The following is a 22,902-nucleotide window of genomic DNA, read 5'->3' on the forward strand; positions in this document are numbered from 1 at the left end:
TTTCTCCTTGCTTGTTTGCAGGTTTGCTTGTTTGTTTTTGCAGTGTTCAGTTGTTATCAGTTTAAAATAATGAGTTGCAGATTATTATTTGCCAGCCACAGGGCAACCTCAAATAGAAACATACAACAAATACACAAAAAAGGGCAAGAAATTAAAATATGCCACCTGAGAAAATCACCTTCACTGAAAGGAAGACAGGAAGGAAAGAAGGAAGACCACAAAACAACCAGAAAATAAATTTTAAAAGGCAAAAGTATACATCCTTACTTATCAATAATAAGATTGAATATAACTAAACTAAACTTTCCAATAAAAAGACACAGAGTGGGCACCGGTGGGAGGTAGGCGCGGGGCTCGGAGTGCGGCAGGCGGGCGGACGGGCGGAGGCGGTATCGCACCCGCGGCGACGGAGGGCTCAGGGGTAGTCGGTTGGGTGGGGGCCCGCTGAACTGACAAGCGGCATTTCAGCTCCTTTCTTTTTTTTTTATTATTATTATTATTATACTTTAGGTTTTATGGTACATGTGCACAATGTGCAGGTAAGTTACATATGTATACATGTGCCATGCTGGTGTGCTGCACCCACTAACTCGTCATCTAGCATTAGGTATATCTCCCAATGCTATCCCTCCCCCCTCCCCCCACCCCACAACAGTCCCCGAAGTGTGATGTTCCCCTTCCTGTGTCCATGTGTTCTCATTGTTCAATTCCCACCTATGAGTGAGAATATGCGGTGTTTGGTTTTTTGTTCTTGCGATAGTTTACTGAGAATGATGATTTCCAATTTCATCCATGTCCCTACAAAGGACATGAACTCATCATTTTTTATGGCTGCATAGTATTCCATGGTGTATATGTGCCACATTTTCTTAATCCAGTCTATCATTGTTGGACATTTGGGTTGGTTCCAAGTCTTTGCTATTGTGAATAATGCCGCAATAAACATATGTGTGCATGTGTCTTTATAGCAGCGTGATTTATAGTCCTTTGGGTATATACCCAGTAATGGGATGGCTGGGTCGAATGGAATTTCTAGTTCTAGATCCCTAAGGAATCGCCACACTGACTTCCACAAGGGTTAAACTAGTTTACAGTCCCACCAACGGTGTAAAAGTGTTCCTATTTCTCCACATCCTCTCCAGCACCTATTGTTTCCTGACTTTTTAATGATTGCCATTCTAACTGGTGTGAGATGGTATCTCATTGTGGTTTTGATTTGCATTTCTCTGATGGCCAGTGATGGTGAGCATTTTTTCATGTGTTTTTTGGCTGCACAAATGTCTTCTTTTGAGAAGTGTCTGTTCATGTCCTTCGCCCACTTTTTGATGGGGTTGTTTGTTTTTTTCTTGTAAATTTGTTGGAGTTCATTGTAGATTCTGGATGTTAGCCCTTTGTCAGATGAGTAGGTTGTGAAAATTTTCTCCCATTTTGTAGGTTGCCTGTTCACTCTGATGGTAGTTTCTTTTGCTGTGCAGAAGCTCTTGAGTTTAATTAGATCCCATTTGTCAATTTTGGCTTTTGTGGCCATTGCTTTTGGTGTTTTAGACATGAAGTCCTTGCCCATGCCTATGTCCTGAATGGTAATGTCTAGGTTTTCTTCTAGGGTTTTTATGGTTTTAGGTCTAACATTTAAGTCTTTAATCCATCTTGAATTGATTTTTGTATACCAATTGCTTCAAAGAGAATAAAATACCTAGGAATCCAACTTACAAGGGATGTGAAGGACCTCTTCAAGGAGAACTACAAACCACTGCTCAAGGAAATAAAAGAGGATACAAACAAATGGAAGCACATCCCATGCTCATGGGTAGGAAGAATCAATATCGTGAAAATGGCCATCCTTCCCAAGGTAATTTACAGATTCAATGCCATCCCCATCAAGCTACCAATGACTTTCTTCACAGAATTGGAAAAAACTACTTTAAAGTTCATATGGAACCAAAAAAGAGCCCGCATCGCCAAGTCAATCCTAAGCCAAAAGAACAAAGCTGGAAGCATCACACTACCTGACTTCAAACTATACTACAAGGCTACAGTAACCAAAACAGCATGGTACTGGTACCAAAACAGAGATATAGATCAATGGAACAGAACAGAGCCGTCAGAAATAATGCCACATATCTACAACTATCTGATCTTTGACAAACCTGAGAAAAACAAGAAATGGGGAAAGGATTCCCTATTTAATAAATGGTGCTGGGAAAACTGGCTAGCCATATGTAGAAAGCTGAAACTGGATCCCTTCCTTACACCTTATATTTCAGCTCCTTTCTTCCGCCAGTCGGAACCCCAGAGCAGGGACCCGCCCAGCCAGTGTCACCATGACCAAGGCCAGTAGCAAGGGCGGGAACCTCCGCGACAAGCTGGACTGCAACGAACTGGACCTGAGTCTCAGTGAATGAAGTCCCATTGAAGGAGCTGGCTGCCCTTCCAGAGTCTACCATCCTGGATCTGTCTTGTAATAAACTGACTACTCTACTGTCGGATTTCTGTGGCCTCACACACCTGGTGAAGCTACACCTGAGTAAGAACAAGCTGCAGGCGGACTTCGGCCATCTAGTCAACCTCCAGCACCTGGATCTCCTCAACAACAGGTTGGTCGCCTTGCCTGTCAGCTTTGCTCAGCTCAAGAACCTGAAGTGGCTGGACCTGAAGGATAACTCCCTCGATCCTATCCTGGCCAAGGTGGCAAGTGACTGCTTGGATGAGAAGCAGTGTAAGCAGTGTGCAGACACGGTGTTACAGCACAGGAAGGCTGTGCGGGAGGATCAGGAGCTGGAGAGGCAGCGGCAGTTTTAAGTAGAACGTGAGGCAGAGAAGAAGCTTGAGGCCAAGCAGCGAGCTAAGGAACCTCAGGAGTGGGAAGCGCAGAAGCGGGAGAAGGCGGAAGAGAAGGAGCGCCAAAGAAAGGAGTATGATGCACTCAAAGCAGCCAAGCGGGAACAAGAGAAGAAACCTAAGAAGGAAACAAATCAGGCCCCAAAATCTAAGTCCGGCTCCCATCCCCGCAAGCCACCACCCCAGAAGCACACTCATTCCTGGGCTCTGCTGAAGCTGCTGCTGCTGCTGCTACTGTTTTGTGTGGCGGGAGGGCTGTTTGCTTGTCGGGTGACAGAGCGCAGCCCCTCTGCACTAGTGTGAACACCATCTATGACAATGCGCTCCAGGGTCTGCGCCACTATGAGATCCTCCAGTGAGTCCTCCAGGCCAACTCTCAGGAGTGAGCTTGTCCCCAGCACCTGCTGCCTCCCAGCCTTGGAGCTTGGATTCCTGTGGAATTGGGTTCTACTGGACACAACCTCTTTTTAGCATGAGACCTACCTGCCATCATCAAATGGCTGCAGATTGGTACATAAGAGAGACCTCCTCTTTGTAGGACTTCTTCGTTCCTTAGTCAGGGTTCCCTGGTGGAATGAGGAGAAATGGGAGGAGGTTGGAGGCCGGGGCAGTTACCTGCATGCCTAAAGAAGTAGGCTTGGGGGCAGGGAGAGAGAAAACATAGCCTTTTCTAGTTGTTATGCAAAGCTGTGTAAAGGCAAGGCTCATTTCTACTAAATGGTCAGCTGTCACTACATTTATACTTTTGTATGCCACAAACCCTTTCTTTCATTCCTCCCTGGACAATCAGGGCAGATCAGAGGAAGTTTTGGAGGACTAGAAGACCACACTCAGTAAATCCAGTCTAAATTGGTGGGGAGGGGTATTCCTGTTTTCTTTAGGACCTCAGAGATGTAAGCATTTTAGCATCCATACAAAATCTCTGGCTCTGAAAGGGGCTTCATGACCATCCAGTCCAATATAACACTTGCAGAGAAATAGAGGCCTTCCATGACTTGCCTAGTCTCCCAGCTAGTTTGAGGCAAAACTGGATTCCCACTCTGGTATTCTTTCTTTCCTTTACATCATTTTCCTTCCTTTATAATGTCCTGAGAGACTAGAACTCACACCAGAATTATTTCTCAGGCGAAGCGTAGAATCTTTGATGGTAGACAGATTTCATGACTCAGAGATATCTCTTGCCATCATCAGGCCTTGGACAGCTCCTGTGGAGTTCTGCCCAACTTATGTGGCTTCCATAAAATGGCAACAGTCCCCTCAATTTTAGAGTATTAACTCCCTAATTGCTAGTAAGCAAGGAGGTGGATCTCTGCAAACCTACACTGTCTATGACTGCTCTAGCTGTACTTGGTGTGACTAAATACCTCAAAGGCAACCTGTTTTTGCAGTTTTTGAAGTGTCAGCTTTATAAGACACTGAGGTTTAGAATTGTTTGATTCTAGACCATAACTGAAGGGAATAAATGGAAAGAGAGGAAATGAAGGGAAACAAGTAGCTTCATGGAGCTGAAAAGTGGTGTATCACCCAATGACTTGCACAAACAAGGATTGCACTATCCATTCTCTTTTCTGCTAGATTAAGCATTGTCTTGCCTCCTTTGCTTCATCTTTTCACAACAGCTGGATGGAGGGATCGGAAATGACTGTGTCATGGTGCTCATTCACTGAAAACTCCCAGTTGCAAGCTCCTTGCCTCCCCCAGAGTGAGCAAGAACCTGTCATAGTTCAGAGACAGAGAGGGCAGGGTCCAGCCTTTTAGCCCTAGTGACCTGTTTGGATGGGACTGACACTCATGACTGTCCTGATATTGGAAGAAAGGACTTTGTTAATCTTTTCCCCTATAGCTCTGCTGTGTAGGTCTACACCTTACTCAGAATAACTACACATTCCTTTAGTCTTCCTCCAAGCTCCAGAGCCACTGGTACAAATGCTTTATTGAAACTAAATACATAATACATATAATGAGATTAAGACAATATAGAAGTCCTCATAGTTGTCATATCCCATTCCTTGGCCAGATGAGGCAGCTCAGTGGCTGAGCCCAGTCAAGCCAACCCACAGCTTCATTCACAACTTCAAGATTTGATGCCAATTCTTTTGGATTTCTACAGTTATTAAATATATGTCTGAGAAAAAAAAGACATAGAGTGGCTGAAGAGATTTTTTTAAGACCCAACAATCTATTGCCCACAGGAAAAACACTTCACCTACAAAGACACAGATAGACTGAAAATTAAGAGATGGAAAAAGATATTTCATGCAAATAGAAACCAAAAAAGAGGAAGAGTATCTACACTTACATCAGACAAAAATAAATCTCAAAACAAACCTATAAAAGAGACAAAGAAGGTCATACTATAATGACAAAGGGGTCAATCAGCAAGAACATATAACAATTATAAATATATATGCACCTAACATTAGAGCACCCAGATATATAAAGTAAATATTACTGGAGCTAAAAATAGAGGAAGAACCCAATACAATAATTAGCTACAGACTTTCAGCATTGGGCAGATCATCCAAAGAGAAAATCGACAAAGAAACTTCAGACTTAATCTGCACTATAGACCAAATGGAGTTAATAGATATTTACAGAATATTTCATCCAATGACTGCAGAATACAAATCGTTCTCCTCAGCACATGAATCACCCTCAAGAATAAACTTTGTATTAGCCCACAAAACAACTCTTTAAAAAATTAAAAAATAATAATAATATCGAGTATCTTCCATGACCACCATGGAATAAAACTAGAAATCAATAACAAGAGGAATGTTGGAAACTATACAAACACATGGAAATTAAACAGTATACCCCTGAATGACCAGTGGGTCAATTAAGAAGTTGAGGGAAATTTAAGAATTTCTTAAATCAAATAATAATGGAAACACAACATACCAAAATCTACGAGAGACAGCAAAAGCAGTGCTAAGAGGAAAGTTTACAGCTATAAACATCCACATCCAAAAAGTAAAAAAAAAAAAAAAAAAAAAAAAAAAAATTCAAATAAGCAACCTAATGATGCAACTTAAAGAACTAGAAAAGCAAGAGCAAACCAAACTCAGTTAGTAGAAGAAAAGAAATAATAAATATCAGAGCAGAAATAAATTAGATTGAAATGAAAAAAAAAACAATACAAAAGATCAATGAAGGAAGCTGGCTTTTTGAAAAGATAAACAAAATTGACAAACCTTTAGCCAAACAAACTAAGAAAAAAAAAAGACCCAAATAAAGAAAATCAGGGATTAAAAAAGGAGACATTATAACCAATATTGCAGAAATCCAGAAGATCATTAGAGGCTACTATGAATAACTATATGCCAATAAATTGGAAAACCTCAGCAAAAATGATGAATTTCTAGACACATACAATCTACCAAAATTGAACCATGAAGAAATCCAAAACAAGAACATATCAATAACAAATAACAAGATCAAAGCTATATTAAAAACCTCCCAACAAAGAAAAGCCCAGGACCCAATTGCATTGCTACTGAGTTTTATCAAACATTTAAAGAAGAACTAATATCAATCCTACTCAAACTAATCCAAAAAATACAGGAGGAGGAAATACTTGAAAACTCATTGTATAAAGTCAGTATTACCCTGATACCAAAATCAGACAAAGACACATCAAAAAAAAAGAGAAAACTACAGGCCAGTATGTCTGACGAACACTGATGCAAAAATCCTCAAAAAAATCCAAGCACACCAAATTCAACAACATATTAAAAAGATTGTTTGTCATTACCAGGTGGGACTTATACCTGGGATGCAAAGATGGTTCAACATATGCAAATCAATCAATGCGATACATCAGATCAACAGGATGAAGGACAAAAACCATATGATCATTTACATTGATGCTGAAAAGCATTTAGCATTTCATAAAATTCGACATCCCTTCACGATAAAAACCCTCAAAAAACTGAGTAGAAAAGAAACATACCTTAACACAATCAAAGCCATATATATCATACTGAACGGGGGAAAACTGAAAGCATTTCCTCTAGATCTAGAACATGACAAGGATGTCCACTTTCACCACTGTTATTCAACATACTGCTGGAAGTCCTAGGTAAAGCAATTAGACAAGAGAAAGAAGGCATCCAAATTGCAAAGGAAGAAGTCAAATTATCCTTGCTTGCAGATGACATGATCTTATATTTGGAAAAAACTAAAGACTCCACCAAAAATCTCTTAGAACTGACAACAAATTCAGTAAAGTTACAGAATACAAGATCAACATACAAAAATCAGTAGCATTTCTATATGCTAACAGTGAACAATCTGAAAAAAGAAATTGAGGAAGTAATACCATTTTTAAAATAGCTACAAATAAAATGAAGCACCTAGGAGTCAGTTTAACCAAATAAGTTAAATATCTCCACAATGAAAACTATAAAATATTGATGAAAGAAATTGAAGAGGACATAACAAATTGGAAAGAAAAGAATGTTCTTCTCTTTCCAATGTTCATGAATTGGAAAAATCAATATTGTTAAAATGTCCATCCTACTCAAAACAATCTACAGATTCAATGCAATCGCTATCAAAATACCAATGATAGTCTTCACAGAAGTAGAAAAAAACAATCCTAAAATGCAGATGGAACCAAAAAAGACCTAGCATGGCTAATGCTATCCTGAGTAAAAAGAACAAAACTGGCCTGACTTCAAATTATATTACAATGCTATAGTAACCAAAACCGCATGCTAATCACATAAAAACAAACATATAGACGAATAGAACAGAGAGCGCAAAAACAAATCCATACATCTACAGTGAACTCATTTTTGACAAAGGTGCCAAGAACGTTCATTGGCAGAAAGAGAATCTCTTCAATAAATAATGCTGGGAAAACTGCATATCCATATGCAGAAGACTGAAACTAAAACCTCTCTCTCATAATATACAAAACTCAAATCAAAATAGATTAAAGACTTAAGTCTAAGACTTCAAACTATGAAACTTCTAAAGGAAAACTTGGGGGCCTGGCACAGTGGCTCACACCTGTAATCCCAGCACTTTAGGAGGCCAAAGCAGGTGGATCACTTGAGGTCAGGAGTTCAAGACCAATCTGACCAACAAGGCAAAACTCCATCTCTACTAAAAACACAGAAGTTAGCCAAGCATAGTGGCACATGCCTGTAATCCCAGCTACTCAGGAGGCTGAGGCACAAGAATCACCTGAACCTGGGAGGCAGAGATTGCAATGAGCTGAGATCATGCCACTGCACTCCAGCCTGGGCAACAAAGTGAGACTCTGGCAAGAAAAAAAAAAGGCCACCAGGCTGTATTAGAGCAAGAAAAGAGAAAAAAGAAAACACTGGAAAAACTCTTCAGGACATTGGAGTGGACAAAGATTACTTGAGCAATACCTCACAAGCACAGGCAACCAAAGCAAAATAGACGAATGGAATCACAACAAATTAAAAAGCTTCTTCACAACAAAGGATAAAGTCAACTAAGTGAAGAGATGACCCACAGAATGTGAGAAAATCTTTGCACACTATCCATCTGACAAGGGATTAATAATCAGAATGTATAAGGAGCTCAAACAACTCTATAGGAAGAAATCTAATAATCTGACTTGAAAATGGGCATATAACTGAGTAGCCATTTCTCAGAAGAAGACATATAAATGGCAAACATGCATTTGGAAAGGTACTCAGCACCACTGATTGTCAGAAAAATGTAAATCAAAACTACAATGAGATCATTTCACCCAAGTTAAAATGGCTTTTATCCAAAAGAGAGGTGATAACAAATGCTGGTGAAGATGTGGAGAAAAGGGAACCCTCATACACACTGTTGGTAGGAATGTAAATTGGCACAACCACTATGGAGAACAGATTGGAGGGTCCTCAAAAAACTAAAAATGGAACTACCATATGCTATTTCACTGCTAGGTATATACCCAAAAGAAAGGAAATCGGTATATCAAAGAGATATATTCACTCCCTTGTTTATTGCTGCACTGTTCACAATAGTCAAGATTTGGAAACAACCTATTTGTCCATAAACAGATGAATGGATAGGAAAAATGTAGAACATATATACAATGAAGTACTATTCAGTCATAAAAAGAATGAGATCCTGTTATTTACAACCCATGGATGGAACCACAGGTCATTATGTTAAGTGAAATAAACCAAGCACAGAAAGAGAAACTTTATATTATCTCACTTATTTGTAGGAACTAAAAATTCAAACATCTGAACATACAGAGATAGAAAATAGAATGATGGTTACCAGAGGCTGGGAATCGTGGTGGGGGAGGAGTCGGGATGGTTAATGGGTACAAAAATATAATTAGATAGAATGAATAAGATCTAGTATTTGATAGTGCAACAGGGTGCTTACAGTCAACGATAATTTATTGTACATTTTTAAATAACTAAAAGATTATAACTGGATTCTTTGTAACCAAAGAAATCATAATTGTTTCAGGTGATGGATATCTTATTTATCTTGATGTTATTATGCATTGTATGCCTGTATCAAAATATCTCATGTACCCCAGAAATATACACACCTATGTATATACGTAAAATAAAAAATTAAAATATCTAAAAAAGCAAAATAAATTTAAAAACTATTTTCACATAGAGCTAAGGTTTTTCTAATCAAAGCTCAAATCCAGAAAGGAAAAGACTGATAAATTCTACTAAATAAAAACTTTTTTATTAATTTTTTTTATTTCCATAGGTTATTGGGGAACAGGTTGTGTTTACTTACATGAGTAAGTTCTTTAGTGGTGATTTGTGAGATTTTGGTACAACCATCACCTGAGCAGTATACACTGCACCCAATTTGTGGTTTTTATTCGTCACCCCCTTCCCCCTCTTTCCCACTGAGTCCCTAAAGTCCATTGTATCTTTCTTATGCCTTTGCATCCTCATAGCTTAGCTCCCACATATGAGTGAGAACTATGATGTTTGTTTTTCCATTCCTTAGTTACTTCACTTAACTAAGAGAATAACAGTCTCCAGTCTCATCCAGGTCGCTGCGAATGCCATTAATTCATTTCTTTTCATGGCTGGGTAGTATTCCATTGTGTGTGTGTGTGTGTGTGTGTATATATATATATATATATATATAAAGAAACTGTGACATATATAGGTATATACCCAAAATATATATAGGTATATACTCATATATTTGTGACATATATATATGTGTGTGACATATATATATGTCACAGTTTCTTTATACACTCATTGATTAGTGGGCATTTGGGTTGGTTCCACATTTTTGTAATTGCAAATTGTGCTGCTATAAACATGCATGTGCAAATATCTTTTTCATATAATGACTTCTTTTCCTCTGGGTAGATACCCAGTAGTGGGATTGCTGTATCAAATGGATATATTTTTACTTCTTTAAGGAATCTCCACATTGTTTTCCATAGTGATTGTACTAGTTTACATTCCCACCAGCAGTGTAGAAGTGTTCCCTGTTCATCACATCCACGCCAACATCTATTTTATTTTTATTTTTTTATTATGGCCATTCTTGGAGTAGTAAGGTGGTATCTCACTGTGGTTTTGATTTGCATTTCCATGATCATTAGTGATGTTGAGCATTTTTTCGTATGTTTGTTGGCCATTTGTATATCTTCTTTTGAGAATTGTTCATGTTCTTAGCCCATTTTCTGATGGGATTGTTTGTTTTTTTCTTGTTAATTTGTTTGAGCTCATCACAGATTCTGGATATTAGTTATTTGTCAGATCGATTGTAAAGATTTTCTCCCACTCTGTGGGTTGTCTATTTACTCAGCTGACTGTTCCTTTTGCTCTGCAAAAGCTCTTTAGTTTAATTAAGTCCCAGCTATTTATCTTTGTTTTTATTGCATTTGCTATGGGTTCCTGGTCATGAAATCCTTGCCTAAGCCAATGTCTAGATGGGTTTTTCAATGTTATCTTCTAGAATTTTTACAGTTTGAGGTCTTAGATTTAAGTCCTTGATCCATCTTGAGTTGATTTTTGTATAAGGTGAGAGATGAGAATCCAATCTCATTCTCCTACATGTGGCTTGCCAATTATCCCACCCCCATTTGTTGAATAGGGTGTCCTTTTCCCCACTTTGTATTTTTGTTTGCTTTGTCAAAGGTCAGTTGGCTGTGAGTATTTGGGTTTATTTCTGAGTTCTCTATTATGTTCCATTGTTCTATGTGCCTATTTTTATGCAGGTACCATGCTGTTTTGGTGACTATGGCCTTAGAGTATAGTTTGAAATCAGGTAATGTGATGCCTCCAGTTCTGCTTTAGCTAGTCCAGATTTTCTTTAGCTATGAGGACTCTTTTTTAGTTCCATATGAATTTTAGGGTTGTTTTTTCTAATTCTGTGAAGAATCAAGGTGATATTTTGATGGGAATTGCATTGAAAATTGCAAAATTGTAAAAGGGGTTGAGTTCTTGATTTGGTTGCTGTTGGTGTATAGAAGAGCTACTGATTTATGTACATTAGTTCTGTATCCAGAAACTTTGCTGAATTTCTTTTATCAGTTCTAGGGGCTTTCTGGAGGAGTCTTTAGGGTTTTCTAGGTAAACAATCATATCATCAGCAAACAGCGACAGTTTGACTTCCTTTTTACCGATTTGGATGCCCTTTATTTGTTTCTCTTTCCTGATTGCTCTGGCTAGAATTTCCAGTACTGTGCTGAAGAAGAGTGGTAAGAGTAAACATCCTTGTCTTGTTCCAGTTCTCAGAGGAAATTCTTTCAACTTTTCCCCATTCGGTATTATGTTGGCTGTGGGTTTGTCATAGATGGCTTTTATTACATTGAGATATGTCCCTTGTATGCAGATTTTGCTGAGAGTTTTACTCATAAAGGGATGATAGATTTTGTCGAATGCTTTTTCTGCTTCTATTGAAATGATCATGTGATTTTTGTTTTTGATTCAGTTTGTGTGGTGTATCACATTTATTGACTTGCATATGTTAAACCATCCCTGTGTCCCTGGTGTGAAACCCACTTGATCATGGTGGATTATCTTTTTGATATGTTATTGGATGTGGTGAGCTAGTATTTTATTAAGGATTTTAGCATCTATGTTCATCAGGGAAATTGGTCTGCAGTTTTATTTTTTGATTATGTTTTTTCCTGGTTTGGGTATTAGGGTTATACTAGCTTCATAGAATGATTTAGGTAGGGTTCCCTCTTTCTTTATCTTGTGGCATAGTGTCAATAGGATTGGTACCAATTCTTCTTTGAATGTCTGGTAGAATTCTGCTGTTAATCCATCTGGGTCTGGACTTTTTTATGTTGGTAATTTTTTTATTACCATTTAATCTCACTGCTTGTTATTGGTCTGTTCAGAGTATCTGATTCTTCCTGACTTAAGGTAGGACAGTTGTATCTTTCCAGGAATTATCCATCTCCTCTAGGATTTCTAGTTTATGCACATATGGGTTGAATGATGTTTTGTATTTCTGTGGTGTCAGTTGTAATATCTCTCATTTCATTTCTAATTGAGCTTATTTGATGTTTCTTCTTTTCTTGGTTAATCTTGCTAAGGGTCTATCAATTTTATTTATCTTTTCAAAGAACCAGCTTTTTGTTTCACTTTGTATTTTTGTTTGTTTCAATTTCATTTAGTTCTGCTCTGATCTTACTTATTTCCTTTATTCTGCTGGGTTTGGGTTTGCTTTGTTCTTGTTTCTTTAGTTCTTTGAGGTCTGACTTTAGATTGTCTGTGTTCCTTCAGACTTTTTGATGAAGGTGTTTAGGGCTATGAACTTTCCCCTTAGTACCACCTTTGCTGTATCCCAGAGGTTTTGATAGGTTGTGTCACCATCGTGGTTCAATTCAAAGAATTTTTTAATTTCCCTCCTGATTTCGTTTTTGACCCAGTGATCAGAAGCAGGTTATTTAATTTCCATGTATTTGCATGGTTTTGGAGGTTCCTTTTGTAGTTGATTCTCAGTTTTATTCCACTGTGGTCTGACAGAGTGCTTGATATAATTTTAATTTTCTCAAATTTATTGAGGCTTGTTTTGCAGCCTCTCATATGATCTACCTTGGAGAAAGTTCCATGTGCTGTTGAATAGAATGTATATTCTGCAGTTGTTCAGTAGAATGTTCTGTAAATATCTGTTAAGTCCATTTATTCCAGGGTATAGTTTAAATCCACTGTTTCTTTGTTGACTTTGTGTCTTGGTGACCTGTCTAGTGGTGTCAAAGTAGTATTGAAGTCCCCCACTATTATTGTGTTGCTGTCTATCTCATTTTTAGGTCTATTATTAATTGTTTTATACATTTGGGAGTGCCAGTGCTAGGTGCATATATATTAAGGGTTGTGATATTTTCCTGTTGGACAAGGCCTTTTATCATTACATAATGACCCTCTTTGTCTTTTTTAACTGTTGTTGCTTGAAACTTTGTTTTGTGTGATAAAAGAATAGCTACTCCTGCTCGTTTTTGGTGTCCATTTGCATGGAATGTTTTTTTCCATCCCTTTATCTTAAGCTGATGTGAGTCCTTATGTGTTAGATGTGTCTCTTGAAGGCAGATGGTTGGTTGGTGAATTCTTTTCCATTCTGCAATCTGTGTCTTTTAAGTGGAGCATTTAGGCCATTTACATTCAACATTGGTATTGAGATGTGAAGTACCATTCCATTCATCATGCTATTGTTGCCCATATACCTTGGTTTCTTGTTTTTTGGGGTTTTATTAATTGTATTTTTGTTTTATAGGTCCTATGAGATTTATGCTTTAAGGAAGATCTATTTTGGTGTGTTTCCAGGATTTGTTTTAAGATTTAGAGTTCCTTTTAGGAGTTCTTGTAGTGCTGGCTTGGTAGTGGCGAATTCTCTCAGCATTTGTTTGTCTGAGAAAGACTATAACTTTCCTTCGTGTATGAAGCTTAGTTTCACTTGGTACAAAATTCTTGGCTGAGAATTGTTTTGTTTGAGGAGGCTGAAGATCGGGCCCCAATTCCTTCTAGCTAGTAGGGTTTCTGCTGAGAAATCTGCTGTTAAACTGATAGGTTTTCCTTTATAGGTTATTGGGTGTTTTTGCCTGACAGCTCTTAAGATTCTTTTTTTCATCTTACCTTTAGATAACCTGATGACAATGTGCCTAGGTGATGATCTTTTTGTGATGAATTTCCAGGTGTTCTTTGAGCTTCCTGTATTTGAATGTCTAGTTCTCTAGCTAGGCCAGGGAAATTTTCCTCAATTATTCCCCAAATGTATTTTCCAAACTTTTAGATTTCTCATCTTTCTCAGGAACACTGATTATTCTTAGGTTTGGTCATTTAAAATATTCCCAGATTTCTTGGAGGCCTTGTTCATATTTTCTTATTCTTTTTCCTTTGTCTTTGTTGAATTGGGTTACTTTGAAAACCTTGTCTTAAGCTCTGAAGTTCTTTGTTCTGCTTATTCATTTCTATTGCTGAGAATTTCTAGAACATTTTGCATTTCTATAAGTGTGTCCATTGTTTCCTGAAATTTTGATGGTTTTTTATTTATGCTATCTATTTCATTGACTATTTCTCCCTTCACTTCTTGTATCATTTTTTGGATTTCCTTACATTGGGCTTCCCCTTTCTCTGGTGCCTTCCTGATTTGCTTAATAACTAACCTTCTGAATTTTTTTTCAGGTAGAGCAGGGATTTCTTCTTGGTTTGGATCCATTGCTGGTGAGCTAGTGTCATTTTTGGGGGGTGGTAAAGAACCCTGTTTTGTCATATTACCAGAGCTGATTTTCTGGCTCCTTCTCATTTGGGTAGGCTTTGTCAGGGGGAAGGTCTAGGGCTCAAGGTTCCTTTTGTCCCACAGGGTGTTTCCTTGATGTAGTGCTCTCCCCCTTTTCCTAGAGATGTGGCTTCCTGAGAGCCAAGCTATAGAGATTGTTATCTCTCTACTGGATCTAGCCTCCCAGCAAGTCTGCCAGGCTCTGAGCTGGTCCTGGGGGTTGACTGCACAGAGTCCTGTGATGTGAAACATCTGTGGGTCCCTCAGCCATGGATCCTGGCACTTGCTCCAGGTGGAGGTGGCAGGGCAGTATAATGGACTCTGTGAGGGTCCTTAGCTTTGATTAGTGGACTATTTTTGTGCTGGTTGGCCTCCTGCCAGGAGGTGGCACTTTCAAGAGAGCATCAGCTGTGGTAGTACGGGAGGAAGGGGCAGTGGGTGGGGCCCTAGAACTCCCAAGAGTATATGCCCTTTGTCTTCAATTACCAGGGTGGTGAAAAAAGGACCATTAGGTGGCAACAGGACTAGGCATGTCTGAGCTCAGACTCTACTTGGGTGGGTCTTGCTGCAGTTGCTGTGGAGGATGGAGGTGTGGTTCCTAGGTCAATAGAGTTATGTTCTTAGGAGGATTATGACTGCCTCTGCAGTGTCATGCAGGTTGTCAGGGAAGTGGGGGAAAAGCTGGCAGTCACAGGCCTCATCCAACCCAGCTCCCAAGCAACCCAAAGGGCCAGTGTCACTCCCACCATGCCCACCCCCCACAACAGCACCAAGTCTGTTTCCAGGTAGTGGACAAGCAGGAAGTTACCCCAGGCTACCCACCTCCCAGCTGCGAAAGTAAGTAGGACATTCCTTCTTCCCCGGCCTGTGGAGTCTGTACACCAGATTCACGCCCTCCCCAGAGTTCTGGCCAGGAGACTTCTTGATTGGTTCAAATTGTTACAAAGTTCAGCTGGAGCTTTCCTTCTCCCTGTGGCCTTTTCCCAGTGCCTCTGGCAGCCCTCCTCAAGGACCCCTGTGAGGCGAGGCAGAAAGGGCCTTCTAGGGGATCCAGCAAGCCCACAGGGATTTTCCTGCTGCTTCCTGTACTCCTCTATTTCTCTCAGTTCTCTAAACTGACCCATCTCCAAGTAAGGTAAGAATCTTCTCCTGTAATCTAGACCTTCAGGGTTCCCCGGTGGGGGTGTATGTTTGCGGGCAGACGATCTCCCTTTCCCACTTCCACAGTTTAGGCACTCACAGTATTTGGGGTGTTTCCTGGGTCCTGTAGGAGCAGTCGGCTTCCTTCAGAGGCTCTGTAGGTTCTCTTGGCTTTCCTAACGTATTCCTGCAATCGTTCTGAAGCAAAAGTTCATGATGCGAGCCTCCACACACTGTTTTGTGCATTCAAGTGGCTGCAATCTAGTCCTGCCTCCTGTTTGCCATAATCTCCAGCTGTATCTCAAAACTTTTTATATAGTGTTATAAAGAGTTTTTAATGGTCAAAAAAAAACTTAATCAAAGTTGAAAGACAAATGACATATTGAGAAAAAAAATCTCCTACCAATATAGTGAAGGATAAATTTCTTCAATATATAAAGTGATTTCATAAATCTATAAGGAAAAACACCAAGGACCTAATTTTTAACATGGGTGAAAAGATACGAGCAAACATTTCTCTCTCTCTCTCTCTCTCTCACACACACACACGCGTGCACACGCATGCATAAGTATAAATATGCATAAAGATATATAAATTAAAATAAGAGTAATACACCTTTTTAACCTATCTGACAAAGACTTAACATTTTCTAATGCACACTGTTAGTGAAGGAATAAACAAATAGCCATTCATATATTGTTGATTAGAGTAGAAATTATTACAGACACCTTAGAAGTCAATTTGTTACCATCAAATTTGCAAATACAATTGATTCTCATTCTCGGTACTTATGATCTGTAAAGTCTCCAGAAACATTGAATTGGCAAATATTAAATCATTGCTCCTAGCAGAAATACTGAATAAATCGCCTCTAGGGCTAGATTTCTGCTAGTGTCTGGTCACCACCATTTTATCAACTCACTGGTCAATATACAGCCTTCTTTTACATGTGTTTCTGTTTAAAGCACCTTATTGAATATACATTGTTGACTCATTAACACTGAACTCATGGCCAACAGGAGTGGAACTCATGCCTGAACTAAGTTTATCTAATGCATCTGTTTTCTCCACAAGGCACATCAGAGACTTCCTATGACTGGGAACACTAGGCCGCACTCTACCACTATGCTTGGGGCCACTTTAAATAGTAAAATCACCTCCAAAACACAAAAGTGAGGAAAACATGGCACTAAATAGACCCTGAAAAGGACTCTTGTTTCCAGTATAAGAGCTGGAACAAGAAGGTAGAGCAAGCCCAGCTGCAAACAAGCACATCGAGCAACTCAAATATGTTGCTACTCTGTGCATATCCACAGATGACCATGAGAGCACAGCAAGTATTGGCTTGTATCCATTAATTTATGGTAAATTTCTGTTAGAACATCCACACTTCAAGACTACAAAGTGGGACCAAGGGCCCAGGGTGGGGAGCTCACTTTTCATTCTTATGCACTGTTTGGATCAAAAGAATAATCTAATGGGAACTGAATTGTTGACATGGCATTTGCGCAACACAGCAACTCTATTCTCTCCTTGGCTGAAAAGAGAACTAAGAACAGAACTTTCCCATGATTAAAAGATTGCAAAGAAGGGGAGAAAGCAGAAAATTTGAGTAAGCAGGAAATGAAGGAGGGAAATCAAGTGTTTGCAGAAGCCAGGTGAATTAACTGCGTCATGTGATGCTGCTAAGTCAAATAAAATACAGAGTGAAAATTAACCACAGGACTTAGCAATGTGGAAGTTCTGATGTCTTTATTGAGATCAGTTTTAGTGGAGTGATGGAAACAAGAAAACCTGGATTGTAGTGAGATTAAGGGAGAATGGAAGTAGAACTGGAAATAATAAAAATAGGCAATGCTTTCAATTTCCCAAGAAAAGCAAAGAAATGGTGTGGCAGTAACAGGGAAAGTGAAATCAAGAAAAGAGTTTTATTCAGATGTGAGGAATAATATGTTTATAAGCCGATGAGAATGATCCATAAAGAGAAAAATAAAAATTGTGTAAGTAAGAGTAGACAGAATGTCTAGAACAACTAAATAAAGACCAGTGACACAATAAACAATAAATAAGTAACTACCAAGCCTTAAAACAATTTGGTGTCTAATTTTTGCTTGTTCTTCTCCTAGCACAGTCCATTAGGAAGACCACAGAATTGAGGAGACAGGATCATTACCTTGAATCTGAGGAATATTAAACTGTTTCCTGTTGGAGCAAGAGCACAGTCCAACAGAAAAAACTAGAAATATATTCTGTAACAAGCTTAATAAGATGCAAACAGGGACATTAAAAATATGTTAGGCTCTTTCCAATTATGATGAAAAAGATACGCGAATTTACCTGAGTAGGTACGATTTATTGTAAGGACAAGAGAAAGAAGATGAGACAGAAAACATTTTCAAAAGGTACACAGCTGGACTGTTGGAAAACTGAAATTTTTTTTAAGATCACAGAAGTTGTAATGTCTTATCCATCCATTCTCATCCTCTGCTTAGTATTTCCACTACAGCACACCTGTGGCAGCTTATCTCGTGTCTGTTTCCCCTATACTGTGTCTACTTCCCCTGCCATAGTTAATATCCTCTCTCCAGTCTCCTTCTTGCTATCACATGAGGCATCCTTATTCCTTTCCTTCTGGGAGTTCCCTTTACCCAGCCCCTTGAATGTGTGTGTGTGTGTCTATGAGTGTGTGCCATTCAGACTTTTAAAATGCAATTGAGTAAGCTTACATGACTCCTTTTATCAAGCCCTTGAACCTGCTTGCCTCAGTAACCGTGGCAAGTCCAGATGGTTGCCTTAGGATCAGATGTAAACCTTGAAGAAACCAGCTGTGGCCAGTATGTCAAGTTTAAGCAGACAAATGAAGGTGACCTGTGGGTAAGAAAATGTATATGGACTGTTCTTTAAGTAAGGTTGTGGGTATGACAGCTTGGGATTGTTGGAGAGAGTTAGACACTAACAATGTCACATGGAGAATTACTGCTAGGAAGAGCACGGGAAAGAAAGCAGTCAAAATTCTCCTTAGGCTGACTCTGGCACACTGCCTAAGAGTTAGCCCTGCTCTGGAAGGAACAGAAAAAAAAAAGAAAAAAGAAAGTCTCCTTCACTATAACAAACAATGGAAGACTCACATTTATTAATAGAGAAAATAGTTGCGTATAATACTGTCTTTTAAAAGTAGAATGATTTCCTAAGTCTCACGAAGGCCTGCTTTATACAAATTGGTGGTAATGAGCTCTAGACTGCTATTTTTTTAATCATTTTGTGTGTATGCATTTTTCATAAGCAATCTGAATTTTGGAAATTTGGAGGATATACATACATGTCGCAATAGTGGTGGTTCACAGTTCATCAAGAATACAACTACTAAGTATGCTTGAACCCTTTTCAGATTTTAAGACCCCTGGAACCAGCCCCAGGGAGTAGATCCAAGGTGGCGTATCCTCAGGAAGAGAAAAAATAATACTCCAATCTGCCCTTTGGAGAAAAGAGAAAGCTAAGAAAGAGGCTGGAGACAAAAAAGTCACAACAGAGGTAGAAAAAAAAATTAGAGAATCTAGAGAGAGAAACAACTATAAAAATGTAGGGCAAGATAAGAAAATAAAATGAAAGGGGCAGAAACTGAAAAAGAAAGTACATTAATAACCTATTCAGAAAATATTTAAAATCCTGATAATAGCTTATGAGGGGAAAGTATTTGCATAGACCTCTTAGTAAAGTATGAAGTAAAATAATTTTTGTAAGGAAAATTTGGAAGCACCTGTCAAAAATTTAAATTATATTTGCATATATCCAAAACTTTCAGAACTCTCCATGAGTGAAGATTAGAATGGGTTGCAAATGTAGAAAAAGTAGAATGTGTGATTTAAACAATACAGAACTTTCTGTCTTTCTCTTCTATTGGTCTGGAGGTAAGAAAGCCAAGACTGCCCTGGTGGTTCTGGCCCATGATGTCCTGAGAGATCTAGGTCATTATCAGCTCTTCCCTAAGATACAACTCTCATGCTTATGGCCCAAGGAACTACTCACATTTCAGGCAGCAGGACAGAGGAACAAATCAAGAAAAGGGGAGCAGAGTGCACATGCCATTTGTCTCTGAAAAAAATGTTTCTTGAAATTGGTACAAAATACTTCCGTTAGCAATCCACTGTCCATAATTTAGTTATGTGGCCATAAAAAGATACAAAGCAGGCTGGGAAATGAAGTCTTCATTCTAGGCAACTATATGCCCCACTAAAAGTTCTAAAACAGTAGAAAAGGGGGAAAACATATTAGGAACAGCCAGCTATCTCTGCCTCAAGCTGTTTCCTACAGAATTATACATACCAAGTGCCAACATTCATGTTCAAGTATATTTACTATGTGGGATAGGGAATGTTTGCTTCCTATTCTGTGTGCTCCTGCAATGTTTGTGTATGATAAAATAAATATTTATTACTTCCACAGTTTTTTAAATAAATTAATTAAGTAAATAATTTTAAAATAAATACTTTATTAATAAATCATTTTATTTTTATTTTTAATACTTATTGAACATTTTTAAATTTAATAGTCTTAACACTCTGGAGTTTTAGTGATCAGGCATCATGAACTTTTTGCTCAGTCTTCTTTGTGGGGATTATCCAATCTTATTCACGCTACTAGATTACATTTATATCATTAACCCACTCAGAAGACTGAATGGATGGACTTAGAAATAATAATGATATAGCTGTAAAATTAATTTACTTCATTTTAGCAAGTTCAAATGCTTTAAATTTAGTGTATAAACTAAATTCTAAAATACAAGAAATAAAAATAAGTTTAGCTTTAAACCTACTTTCTGCTTAAAATAGTTGTAGTGGCATGAAGATACAAATATACCATTAATTTGAACTAAGAATCTCTTTGGGAAACAGAACTCAAAAAGATTTGTAGCAATCTTTCAAGTCATGACTTTATGTAGCTTTGTAAAGAGCTTTGTTTTCTATCCAAGCAAATGAAACCATTACAGTTGACCCTTGAACAACAGGGATTTGAACTGCATGGGTCCACTTATGCATGAATTTTTAAAATAAATATATTGGAAAAATTTTTGGAGATGTGTGACAATTTGAAAAAACTTGCAGATGAACCATGTAGTCAAAAGTATCAAAAAAAAATAAGAAAAAGTTAAGTATGTTGTGAATGCATAAAATATATGTAAATAGTAGCCTATTTTATCATTTACTACCATAAAATATACACAAATGTATTACAGAAAGTTAAAATTTATCAAAACTAATGCACAGAAACATTTACATACCATACATGGCACCATTTGTTGTAGTGAGAAATGTAAACAAATGTAAAGCTGCAGTATTCAATCATAACTGCATAAAATTATCTACAGTACATACTACATATACTACTGTAATAATTTTGTAGCCATCTTCATTTGCTATTACAGTGAGTTCCAGTGCCGTGAGGATCCACTTAAAGTGCAGTGTGACGCTGATATCTCCAAATGAGCAGTTTGTCTCTCTGGTAAATTGCTGTCACAGTAAAAAGTGATCTCTTGCAGTTCTCATGTATTTTTCATCATGTTTAGTGCAATACTGTAAACGTTGAATAACACCATCAAACCTATACAAAGTGCTACTAGTGATGCTGGAAGTGGTCCCAAGAAGCAGAGAAAAGTCATGACATTACAAGAAAAGGTTGAATCGTTTGATGTGTATTGTAGATTGAGGTCTGCAGCTGCAGTTGCCCACCATTTCAGACAAAAGAGTCAACTTGTAAGCAGATGACATAAACTTATGGGATCAATAAAAGCAGTACAGTACTGGAAATGTATTTTTATCTTTTTTATGATTTTCTTTTCTCTAGTTTACTTTATTCTAAGAATACAGTATATAATACATGTATCATAAAAATATGTGTTAATTGACTGTTTCTGTTGTTGGTAAAACTGCTAGTCAACGGTAGGCTATTAGTAGTTAAGTTTTGGGAGAGTCAAAAGTTATATGCAGATTTTCAACTATGTGGAAGTTAGCACCCCTAACCCTCCCCTCCATCCGCCATTGTTCAAGAGCAGACTGTAATAGCTAAATTCATATGAATTAAGAACATACTAATCAACACTTCACAAAAATTACTTACTGAGATGAAGCAGAATAGTTGTTATGCCAACCATTATTTAATCTTTCTGATTTAGGTGCTGAAAGTGATTAAATAATACCAGTAGTTGGCATTTCATATCATCTTCCTTTGTTCTCCATCAATGCACTTTATAAATATTTATTTCTATAATTACAACTTAAAGTAGTTTATTATTCCTTCTTATTTAGAAAGATGAGGAAACAGGCCCCAAGAGACAGCAAGTTTTCAAAGGTTGTATTGCTTTTTATTCGTATCTGGGATAACAATTCCCAGAGCTAGTGAACAAGGAGACTTAATTTACTTTCAAAGGCTTCCAATGAAGGATTAGCTTAGAAATTAGAAGGATCTGGCAAAAAGTTCATGATTCTGTGGTCCCCTTATAGCCATTAGTATCACATGCCTATTGTTCTCTGTGAAGAGGCATTTGCAAAGAAGGGTCTTTATTACTGTGAAGTTATCCCATGGTCCCAGTCATCCTCACTTTGGGGGTTTTAGTAAAATTTCCATTTTAATTATTTTTTATGCATAACTCTCACATACAAAACTTTTCCTTTTGAGGGAAAATATATTAATATATCACTTGATGGATAATTATTTTTACATTTTGTTATACATGTAAAACAAAGAAAGCAGAATAACACTACTTAAGGTACAGAAGAAAAGTCATTCTCTGCATTTGTCTTGATTGTTTCATAGAGCTTTCATGAAGTACACAGATGTCACTGATCTCTAACATAAATAGTAATGCTTTCCATGCCTAACAAGGGACATAAGTTTTCCCAAAACAGCCAGTGCTTCAGTTGACCTAGAGAGAAAAATTATATCCTTCCTGGTATAAAAAAGATCTAAAAACAGATCTTTAGAGGGATCTACATACAGTCTTATCAGAACATTATTATCTACAGCAGAACTGCTATGAGATGGGCACATCCTGATCCCTGAAGAATAATCTCCTAAAGAACGTGTTACAAAGCAATGACTTCTGCTGAGAAATTCATAGCATGCCCTCTGGGATTCACATTTTTTAAATGTGCTCTAGCAAGTTGGAAAAAAGCCTCACAAATCATTGAATACCTTCAACCATAACAGAAAAAAACAGG

At 38.0% G+C, this 22,902-nt stretch overlaps 1 long non-coding RNA gene and 1 pseudogene across 7 annotated transcripts in view; both read left to right on the forward strand.

Annotated features, from left to right (window-relative positions):
• Positions 1–2,321: 2,321 nt before the first annotated feature.
• On the forward strand, positions 2,322–3,224 carry LOC100438602 (leucine-rich repeat-containing protein 59-like; annotated as a pseudogene).
• An 11,966-nt stretch (positions 3,225–15,190) lies between these two features.
• The window catches only part of LOC129059531 (uncharacterized), a 62,336-nt gene continuing 54,624 nt past the window's right edge, over positions 15,191–22,902 (forward strand). For 2 of the 7 annotated variants that reach the window (XR_008525506.1, XR_008525502.1), the window contains exons 1-2: positions 15,197–15,381; positions 18,430–18,559. This is a non-coding gene — a long non-coding RNA (uncharacterized LOC129059531). Of the gene's footprint in view, positions 15,382–15,531; positions 15,680–18,429; positions 18,560–19,073; positions 19,217–21,110; positions 21,188–22,902 lie in introns of all 7 variants that reach the window. The other 5 variants (XR_008525504.1, XR_008525503.1, XR_008525505.1 and 2 more) reach the window with 5 other exon arrangements.

Source organism: Pongo abelii, chromosome 4, assembly GCF_028885655.2.
Source record: "Pongo abelii isolate AG06213 chromosome 4, NHGRI_mPonAbe1-v2.0_pri, whole genome shotgun sequence".
NCBI lineage: Eukaryota > Metazoa > Chordata > Mammalia > Primates > Hominidae > Pongo > Pongo abelii.